The sequence below is a fragment of the Musa acuminata genome, chromosome BXJ1-7 (assembly GCF_036884655.1).
Source record: "Musa acuminata AAA Group cultivar baxijiao chromosome BXJ1-7, Cavendish_Baxijiao_AAA, whole genome shotgun sequence".
NCBI lineage: Eukaryota > Viridiplantae > Streptophyta > Magnoliopsida > Zingiberales > Musaceae > Musa > Musa acuminata.
Genome location: NC_088333.1, coordinates 35,006,376 through 35,017,880, shown reverse-complemented (window position 1 = coordinate 35,017,880; position 11,505 = coordinate 35,006,376).

The window sequence follows — 11,505 nt, the reverse complement described above, 5'->3', positions numbered from 1 at the left end:
CCCCTGCCCCCCCTCCCCCCCAGTGCCAACTCATTCCTAATAGTTGGTATCAGGGCCATGTGATTTCTCATTAGTTTAACACCTAAGAGAAATGACTCTTTTCAGATTTCAAGAGGGTTTTTGAATCGTTCGTCCTCCTATGTTCAATGGGATGGTTTACACTTATTAGAAAACTCGAATGAGAGTTTTCTTACTTTCTATGGATTTAAACTTATGGAATATCATTGAAAACGGATTTCAAAAGTCTTTTACTCCAATGAATGAATGAAATGATTTGGAGAAGAAAATATTTTCTTTAAATGCTAGAGCTATGAATGCTCTATTTTGTGCCTTAGACAAAAATGAATTCGATCAAATTTCTATGTGTGAAACGACTTTCGATATTTGACACACTCTTGAAATCACATACGAAGGCACTAGTAGAGTAAAAGATTCTAAGATAAATCTTTTGATACATGATTTTGAACTTTTTTGAACGAAGCCAAGCAAGATTATTGGAGATATGTACACCCGTTTTATGGATGTCATCAATAGTCTAAAAGCTCTTGGTAAAAGTTTTTCGAATCTTGAACTTGTGAATAAAGTTTTACGATCACTTTCTAAAAATTGAGACTCTAAAGTAATGGCCATTCAAGAGGCTAAGGATTTGAATACTTTTTCGATCGAAGAACTTATCAGATCTTTGATGACCTACGAAATGACCAATGTGACACATGATAAACTTGAGAATAACCTTCCAAAGAATAGGAAAGATTTTGTACTTAGAACAAATGAAGACCACTCGAGCGAAAGCTTAAGTGATAATGAACTTAAACTTCTCACTATAAAACTTAAAAAATTTATTAAACAAGAATTAAAGAATAAAAATGAACTTAAAAAGAAGTTGTCAAAGAAGAAGAGAGCACTCAAAGTGACTTGGGACGAAATGAGTGCACCCGAAGAAGAGGAGCAAACCGATGAAGACGAAATGACAAACTTCACTTTGGTGACTCTCGACAATGAGGTAAAAATACTCAAACGAAAACCCTTTAGTTTAGTTTGAAATTACTTGATGCATTTCATATGTTGTTTCTAAATTAGTATATAAAATACAAAATATAAATAAATAAATAAAAGATCATATTTTTCTTTTTCTAGCTAATTTTGAAAATGATAATGACAATTGCATATTTTATGATAAAGGAATAAAATGTTAGATTTAAATCTAACGATTAATCCTATGTATGTTTTTAAGAAGAAATAATATGTATCTTGATGATTTCCAATTTTGATTGAAAATGCTTTATGTCTAATGAAATCATGCTTGATGTTTTAATAAAAATATTCATGAGGTTTGATATCATGCTTAATGAGTTTATAGTTTGAAATTGTGTAACCTTGAAAACTTAAAACTATGTTTTTGATGTCATGACCAAAGTAGTGATGCATAATGATCATGCTTAATAAGTTTATATTTCAAAATTATGTATGATGATTTTTGTGATTCATGGCTTATTGATCTTTGTTGCAATGAAAGTTGCTTTTTCGGTTATAAACAAGATGGATGGTTTTTATGATGAAATTTATTTTTTGAACCTAAACATTGATGCATGTTTTTATTTGACATAAAAAGACAAAAGCATACTTATATGAAACCAACAACTTAAAATGAAACATCTCTATCTTATTGATTTTTTGATGAAAGATTAATGAATCCATATATATTGTGCTTTTGTGAATCTCTTGGATTATAAAAATGATTTGAATTTAATGGGTTTTATCGAAATCATGATATTGATTTCTCAAGATTTATAATTTGAAATCGTTTATGAATCAAGATCTCTTATTATGTGTTCTTGTATCTTCTTATTGAGATTTATCCAAATGAATCATGAAGGTTCTTTCGATATTCATGAATTGATTATAACTTATGATTTTTTTTATGAATCATCATCTTGATTTCTCGATATTTGATACATGAGATTTTTCTATAAATCAAGATCTTGTTTTTGAACTCCTATGTTTCTTCTTAATATTTATCAAAAAAGGAGAGATTAATGAATCTATCTATCTTTTTTTTTTAATCTCTTGAAAATGATTTTGATTTGATGATTTGAATTTGAATAAGCTTTATCTTGATTGTTTTTGAAATTTATAACTTGAGATTTCTTATGCATGAATTAATATTATTTTTTTCTCCTATGTCCCTTCTTGCCAATTGTTAAAGAGAAAATAAATGATCAAAATGTTGATTTAATGCGTGAAGTGATAAATGCTTAAAAATTTCAATGTCTTAGCATCATGAATGTTATGCCCAAAATGATGTATCATGAATACTTGAGTATCATGTGTGATATGCCTATAGTGATGATTGATTTATCTTTGGTATCATGCATAAAGTAAGAATGAAATGTAAGGTTTTAAAATTGTGCACGTTTTAATTTGAAACTATAATGATGTACAAACATATTAAAAAAAGATTGATACTTTAACTTTGTCATGATTTAAAAATTGATATAAAGAGAAAAAGAATTATAATATTATATTCTTCCATTCTTTTTGACAATGACAAAGGAGAAAAATGGCTAGCTCCAGATGCAAAAAAAATTTCCAACTTTCATGTGTAAAAAACTTTGTAGTTTGAACATCATAAAGAAAAGCAAACATACTAACTTGCATATGTAGCAAAATTTACAAACATGTAAAACTTAAAATTTGCTAGCTTGCATATTCTAAAACAATGCATTGCTATCTTGCTAGCTTGCTATCATGCATTTGTTTTCAAAAACTTGTTAATCTTCATACTTCAAAGAAAAGTAACGCTTGCCAAATTGCTAATTTCCATGTTGTAAAATGATATAAAATTTTGTTAATTTGCATTTTGCAAAGGAAGCAAAAAATCACACTTCTCAAAAGTGGAGAAAGAACATGCTATCTTGAACATCACCGAAGATTGCTAGCTTGACTATCTTAGAAGCAAAAATGCAAACTTGCAAAATTTACAATCTTGCACATCTTCAAAATAAATGATGATTTGATGATTATGCATGTTGTAAGGTGATGAACAAATTTGCTACCTTACAAATTGCAATGATGATAAAACTTAAGATTATGTTTATTATGCAATGTTGTAAAGCTTATATCTCAAACACATGAAAGTTGCACTTTTACTTTTTTGTTGATGACAAAGAGGGAGAAGTATGATGATATTATGCATAATTTTATTATAACATGTTGCTTGGATTTTTGAATCCAAAAGTTTTATCAATATGACATATTGATAGGGGGAGTTAAGGTTAACTCTATCATCAATTAGTTGTTATCACCAAAAAGGGGGAGATTATTGAATCTCGGATTTTGATGATGAAACCAATTGATAGTGTTTATGATTTGATTTGCATTTTGAGTAATGCAGGAAGCTTCGATCAGGAAGAGACAATTAAAGTAGAAAAAATCATGTTGGGTCAAAGAGAAACATGTCAGAAGATTAGACGTCGAGCCGAAGGATCGGTTGACATATCGATAGAAGGCTTCGGGCCCTAAGTTCGGGCATCGGGCTAAGAAGAGCGGAAATTATGCCAAGAAAATCAGAGTTGTGGAGGTCAACTGACTGATTGGGTAATAAGCCGTAAAAGAGGACGATGCGTCGACGAATCAAACGAAGCATTGATGAACCAATGACATGCTGGACAATATTTGATTTAAACTTTGTAATAATTGTCCAGATCGAAGTAGGTTCTATTTGTGTAGGATTAACTACAATAGTGATCGAGACATAAAGCAAAATGAAGTTCTGGAGTCAAGAATGAGATTTCATTGCGAATTCGAGAGTTCATCGAAAGTCTGGACGTTCGTCGGAAGTTCTACTAGAATTGACCGAGAAGTTCAGGAGCTTGCCGAAGAAGCTACTCGGAACTCGCCAAGAAGATCGTCGTGAAGTCCAGGAGCTTGCCGGGAATCCATTGGAACATTGCCAAGAGATCGTCGGAAGTTCGCCAGAAGATCCTTGGAAGCTCGCCGAAAAAAACCAAGACTAACCAGACTGGATTTACTTAGTATATGCCTTAGAATTCGTAGTTAGGACATAATTAAAATTGAAATTAAGCTAACCCAATTAGGGGTTAGTTAGGCCAAGCGAAAGGCCTAACTAATGACCCAAGAGGTGGCACCGTTGTGGTATAGTCGTCGAGACTCTGTTAGGCAGTGGTTGTCACGCCCCTCAAAATATCGACAATATTTAAAATTTTGATCACAACTAATCCAGGATCCAAACACACATTTAAGGTTACTAAGAAAACATTCAGATCAAAAATTTCACCTCTATAGTCTACAAATTCATAACCCTGTGCAGTTCATAAACATCCTACACATCACTCGATAATTTAAACAAACTGAACTTAACTCATCAAAATAATTACCACAACATAAAATTCATAAGTGGGGAAGTCTATGCAGTCACCAAACCAACGATTACCATAAGATCATATCATTACATAAATTTAACTTAACATTCCAAAATCCTATACATGAGGGATTCTTTATCTTACACAAAATCCACACGTTTAGATTTATCATCACATTTCATAAGATGCAAAGTATCTTATACAACAAATACACATATGCTAATAAAGATCTGCCCAAAATCTTCTAAACTTTCCACCGCCTCAGCCCAATCTTAACATTTAAGCAAGCGATACGCTATCCTGAAAAATTTATCAACAAACGGGGTGAGCATAAAGAGCTCAGCAAGTGACTAACATATCCATATCAAAATAGTATAATTTCTAAAGAGATATAGTTTCAAAATACAAGGCAGAATATACGATTTGGTAGACATAATATCATTAAGAGCAGAAACATAATTGTCCTTTCAATCTTACATATTTGGTTCCTGACAGATGGGGCATAGAGTAATTGGAGCATATCAGTGACACAGGAAACATATCGAAGCTTATCAATGGCATATAAAATGTTCCGAAGCATATCAACGGCATATGGAACATTTCAAAGCAAAAATCATCAGTGAATGAAGCATTTCAGAGCATATCAAAAACAAATACCGTACAGAAGCTCAAACGTCGTCCTTGACGTTGCAATCATATCATTCTTATCCAGAGCATGAACATAAACAACTCACCAAAACTCTGGATGTCATATCAAACATATAGAAGGTGTAATGGGATCTCAGTCAGAATGTGATTCATCAATTTCTGAATGACCACCAGACATAATCTAGAGCATCGCTGGCTCTAAGCACATACCCTTTACCATTTCTGGCAAAGGTCCAGAATATCCCACAGAGCGGGCAATAAGTGCATACCCTTTACCATTTCTGGCAAAGGTCCAGATAATCCCACACACCAGAGTACAAGAGGGCAGTTTTAACAATAAGTAGCATATATCGGAAGCACACGCGGAACAACAAAACGTGCATGTGCCTTTTCGAGACAATACGAAACAAAGAACAAATCTCTCACAAATGTATTCAGATTTGGAATGAAATGAAAACAAGAGTGTACAGGGATTCCAAGCAGTCATATTTAGCTCAATTCCAATAAGAAGGTTAGACAAATTCAAATATCCAAAGGAACGGAACAGAATACGCGAAATCGACCAAAGCTCGATTTCGGACAGAATTCCAATGGCACATCAAACAAATACTTCAGAATATCAATTATGCTCCAATACCCATAAGAAAGCTATGGTCAAACCATATATCAATCTATATTCTGATGGAATAAATTTCATATGAAACAGGGTTCCCAACACGGAGTTACCTTTGATTTGGTAACACAATGTCAAAAACACAATCACTATTTTGCAGAATTTATAGGGTCGGATTCAACAGATAATAGGGTAGGCAATTGAATTCCAAAATTTTCAAACTATATTTTAAAAGAAATATTTTCAAGTCTAGTTTCAAATAAAATCAGTTTGGTACGAATCAGAATTTTCAACAGGGAGTTATAGGCATTTTAGTATCGATAGGTCAGAAATCTTGAACCCTGTTTTACAGGGTCTATAGGTTCATTTGAAACAGATGTTTGGGCAAGTATTCGGTGTACAAAATCTACAAAATCAATGTCAAAAGGAAGATATACGAGTCTAATTTCAAACAAAATAGTTCCTTCCCGAATTCACATTTTGTACTAAAACTTATAGCTGAAATAGTGTATAGGGGTCAGTTTACCGAAAAAACTTCAGAATCCATGGTTCTATGTCCAAAGAGAGACATATCAGTTTCTAAATAGAAATCCTTCAATTTATTTTGAATCAACATAAAAACAGAGACTAAAAATTCTGTAGGATGGGGTTAGAATACTTGCCTTTGATAATTTTGACCCCCAATTGAGAAGATTGAGTAAGAAACCTCAAAGCCCCAATTTTTCTTCTTCTTCTTCCCCCTTTCTTTTCTCTTCTTCTTTCTTTCTTTCTCTGTTCTTCCACATAGCAGCTGCCTTCTCTGGTTCCTTAAGAACGAAGGTAGAGAGGCTTAGGCGGTGGGATTTGTTATTTTGTGCATTTTACAGTTTAGTCCTTGTTTTTATTATATTCACGATTAGGTCCTCAGGGTTTACATATAGGTCCTCAGATTCTTTTTTGAACAAATCTCCCAAATCTTAAAAATAAGTTACCTCTAATTCATACTCTATTTCTTTTGTCAATTTAAAATAGATGCTTACATTATCACTAGAAATTTATACGAACATTCGGAAACGAGGGATGTTACACTCTCCCCCACTTAAAAGAAAAATTTAGTCCTCTAAATTTATCGTACCTCTATCGGTGAAAAGACGGGGGTACACCTTTTTCATTTCCTCCTCTAGCTCCCAAGTTGTCTCCTCTCCAAAATGATGTCTCCAAATTACTTGAACCAGTGGGATGACCCGATTCCTTAGGACTTTTTCTTTCTTATCAACAATCTGAATAGGCTCTTCAACATAAGATAAATCTTTATCGATCTCTACCAGCTCATACTTAATGATGTGAGAAGGGTCATATATATATTTCCTAATCATTGAGACATGAAATATATCATGGACATGGCACAATGTTGGTGGCAAGGCAATCCTATAAGCGACAGAACCAACCCTCTCAAGAACCTCAAAAGGTCCAATAAATCTTGGGCTTAATTTTCCTTTCTTCCCAAACCTTATAATGCCTTTGGAAGGGGAGACTTTTAAGAATACAAAATCTCCGATTTCAAACTCAATATCTCGTCTTCTATTGTCGGCATAACTCTTTTGACGACTCTGAGCAGTTTTTAACCTTTTCCTTATTACTTGAATTTTCTTGGTAGTTTCTTGCACCTTGTCCGGTGCTAACAGCTTTCTGTCACCAACTTCCTCCCAATATATAGGTGTTATGCACTTTCACCTATATAAAACTTCATAAGGAGCCATCTGAATACTTGAATGATAACTATTATTATAAGTGAACTCAACAAGTGAAATATCCTTATCCCATTCATCTTTCCAATCCATAACATAGACTCTAAGCAGATCCTCAAGTGTTTGAATTGTTCTTTCTGACTGACCATCAGTCTGAGGATGATATGCAGTACTAAACTTAACTTTAGTGCCCATCGACTCCTGCAATCTTCTCCAGAGTCTAGAGAGAAATCTAGAGTCTCTATCAGAGATGATCTCCTTTGGAATACCATGAAGTCTTACTATTTCATTAACATATAAATCTGCAAGTCTATCAAGCGAATAAGTCATATTAATCGGTAGGAAATGCGTAGATTTTGTTAACCTATCAATGATAACCCAAATAGCATCATGCTTCCTCGAGGTTCTGGGTAGTCCTGAAACAAAATCCATAGTAATACATTCCCATTTCCATTCAGGAATAACTAAAGGTTGCAACAACCCTCCAGGTCTTTGGTGTTCTACTTTGATTTGCTGACAAGTCAAACATTTTGAAACATACATTGCAATTTCCTTCTTCATGCCTTCCCACCAATAATGACTTTGAAGATCTCTATACATCTTAGTGCTCCCAGGGTGTAGGGTGTACTTTGAAGTATGACTTTCATTTAGGATTTGATTTGTTCATTTGGTACACATACTCTCTCCCCAAATCTCAATAGGCCATCCTTTGAAACTTGAAATTGTGGCTTCAATTCCTTTTCTACTTCACTCCTCAAGTAGATTAAATGTGGATCTCGTAATTGTCCTTCCTTAATTTATTGAATAAGATCAGATTGCACTTGAATGGAGGCCATCAATATCATCGAGTCTTGCTCTTTCCTCAAAGCTTTCAAATCAAAATTTTCTTCTAATAACTTCCATTGCTTCACGACCAGACTAGCCATAAAACTTGTAGATTTCCTACTAAGTGCATCAGCTACAACATTGGCTTTGCCTGGGTGATAACGGATGACACAATCATAATCCTTCAGAAGTTCTATCCATCTTCGCTGCCTCATGTTTAACTCTTTCTGAGTGAAAATATATTTTAAACTCTTGTGATCAGTGAAGATTTCAAACTGTCGACCATACAAATAATGCCTCCAAATCTTTAGAGCAAAAATAATTGCTGCTAATTCCAAATCATGAGTTGGATAATTCAATTCATAACCTTTAAGTTGCCTAGAAGCATAAGCAATTACTCTCCCTTCCTGCATCAAAACACATCCTAGGCCCTTTCTTGAAGCATCAATATAAACTACAAATCCCTCACTACCACTTGGAATAGCGAGAATAGGGGCACTAGTCAATCTTCTTTTTAACTCTTGAAAACTTTGCTCACAATCATCACCCCACACAAATTTCGTATTCTTCTTAGTGAGTTTGGTGAGAGGTTGAGCGATTCGAGAAAATCTCTCCACAAATCTCCTGTAATAACCTGCCATGCCCAAAAAGCTTCTAACTTCTGTTACATTTGTTGGTACTTCCCATTCAACTACAGCTTCTATCTTCCTTGGATCAACAGATATACCCTTCCCTGAAATCACATGGCCTAAGAAAGCAACTTCATTCAACCAAAATTCACATTTGCTGAACTTTGCATACAACTTCTTTTCTCTTAGTATGGGCAATACATTTCTCAAGTGTTCCTCATGCTCCTGATTACTCCTTGAATACACCAATATGTCATCAATAAATACAATTATACAGATATCCAAGAGCGGTTGAAATATCCTATTCATTAGTTCCATAAAAGCTGCAGGAGCATTTGTCAAACCAAAAGGCATCACCAAGAATTCATAATGACCATATCGAGTTCTGAAAGCTGTTTTTGAAATATCCTCCTCCTTGATCTTCAACTGATAGTAACCTGACCTCAGGTCAATCTTAGAGAATACTTGTGCACCCTGCAGTTGATCAAACAAATCATCAATTCTAGGTATGGGATACTTGTTTTTGATGGTCACCTGATTCAACTGTCTATAATCAATACAAAGCCTCAATGTTCCATCCTTCTTCTTCACTTATAGTACCGGAGCACCCCATGGGGATACACTGGGTCGTATGAAACCCTTATCTAATAATTCTTGTATTTGCTTCTTTAATTCCTCTAGCTCGAGTGGTGCCATTCTTTAGGGAGGCTTAGATATTGGGGTTGTACTGGAGACCAGATCAATAGCAAATTCACCCTCTCTATCTAGAGGTAAACCAGGCAAGTCATCTGGGAATACATCAGGGAATTCTTTGACCACTACAATTTCATCTAAGTGGGTTTCCTGATTTGAATGCTCCTTTACACACACCATATAACAAAAACAACCTTTCTGCATAAGAAGATAAACTTGAAGTGCTGATATCAAGCAAGGAGGCAAATCATGCCTAATGCCTTCAAAGAAAAATATAGGCTGATCTGGTATGCAGAAAGTAATTATTTTTTTGTAACAATCAATACTAGCGTGATGAGAAGATAACCAATCCATGCCAAGTATAATATCAAAGCCCTGGATCTCTAGGAGAATCAAATCAGCAAGGAGTTCGTGGTCTCCAATAGAGATCAAACAAGATGGGTAGACCAAGTTTGTTGCCAATGAATCTCCAACAGCAGTTGTTACATATAACATATAATCCAGGGGTTTAGGTAGAATATCCAAGTGACAAGCAAAGTATTGTGAAACAAACGATAAGTTGGAGCCGGGATTAAACAAAACTTTTGCATTTCTTTTAGAAACATGAAGAATACCTTCCACCACTGATTTAGAAGCTTTAGAATCTTGTTCAGTGATAGCGTACACTCTAGCATGGGCTGAGGGTCTAGGAGACAGTGGCTCTTTCTTCTTCCTCAAAGGGCAATCTTTTATTTGATGATCTAGCTTTCCACAACCAAAACATGCTCCAGTCACCCGAAAAGACTAACTTGTTTCATTATTTAATCCATATTTTGCACATAACTGAGTCCTCCACAATGGTTTCCTTTTCTCAAATCGAGATGTCTTAATCCTCTTGTTACTAGCTTCATATTCATTTTCTCTCCTGCTTTTGCTAGTAAATTTGTCCATTTTGTTCTTGCCAATGATTTCTTGAATTTCCTCCATGTCTCTTTCGAATTTCTCTCCTGCATATGTTTGTAATTTTAAAGCTGACATTCGGCTTCTTATTGCTGGCCGTAATCTCCTTTCAAACCTTCTTGCTTTTCTAGATTCATCATCAGTCATATGTGTGGCAAACCTGGAGAGCTCAGTGAATTTAGATTTATACTTTGTAACCGTCATACTTCCCTGGATAAGATTCAAGAACTCCAATTCTTTTTGCTCTCTCATACAATCTGGAAAATATTTATCGTTAAACTTTTCTTGGAATAACTTCCATGTCATTGGCTCATGTTTGATTTCAGACATCCTCTTAATCATTCTCCACCAGTGTTCAGCTTCTCCTTCCAGCATAAAGGTGGCAAGAAAAACCTTTCGATCATTAGGGTAATTTAAAACATCAAATATTTTCTCTATCTGCATCATCCATCGTTCTGCCACCATTGGATCAGACTCACCACTAAAACTGGGAGGACTAAGCTTCTTAAACTGTCTAATTCCCAACCCCGTCTGGTTTGATGTCTCTGTTCCATCATTACTTCCTTGTTGGACAGGTTGTTGTTGTTGTTGCATCACTTGTGCCATAGTCTCCAAAGTCCGCATGATACCACTCAATTGATCAGCAGTAGATGCAACAGGAGAACCAGATGATCTCGTCATCCTCGCTTCCTAAAACATCAAAAGAACATTTTCTTTGATCAATCTCTAAATGATAGTCAATAAACCTCAAAAAAAGAAGATATTCTTAGTGATTCTCAAATCATGCTCTGATACCACCTCTGTCACGCCCCTCAAAATATCGACAATATTTAAAATTTTGATCACAACTAATCCAGGATCCAAACACACATTTGAGGTCACTAAGAAAACATTCAGATTAAAAATTTCACCTCTATAGTCTACAAATTCATAACCTTGTGCAGTTCATAAACATCCCACACATCACTCGATAATTCAAACAAACTGAACTTAACTCATCAAAATAATAACCACAACATAAAATTCACAAGTGGGGAAGTCTATGCAGT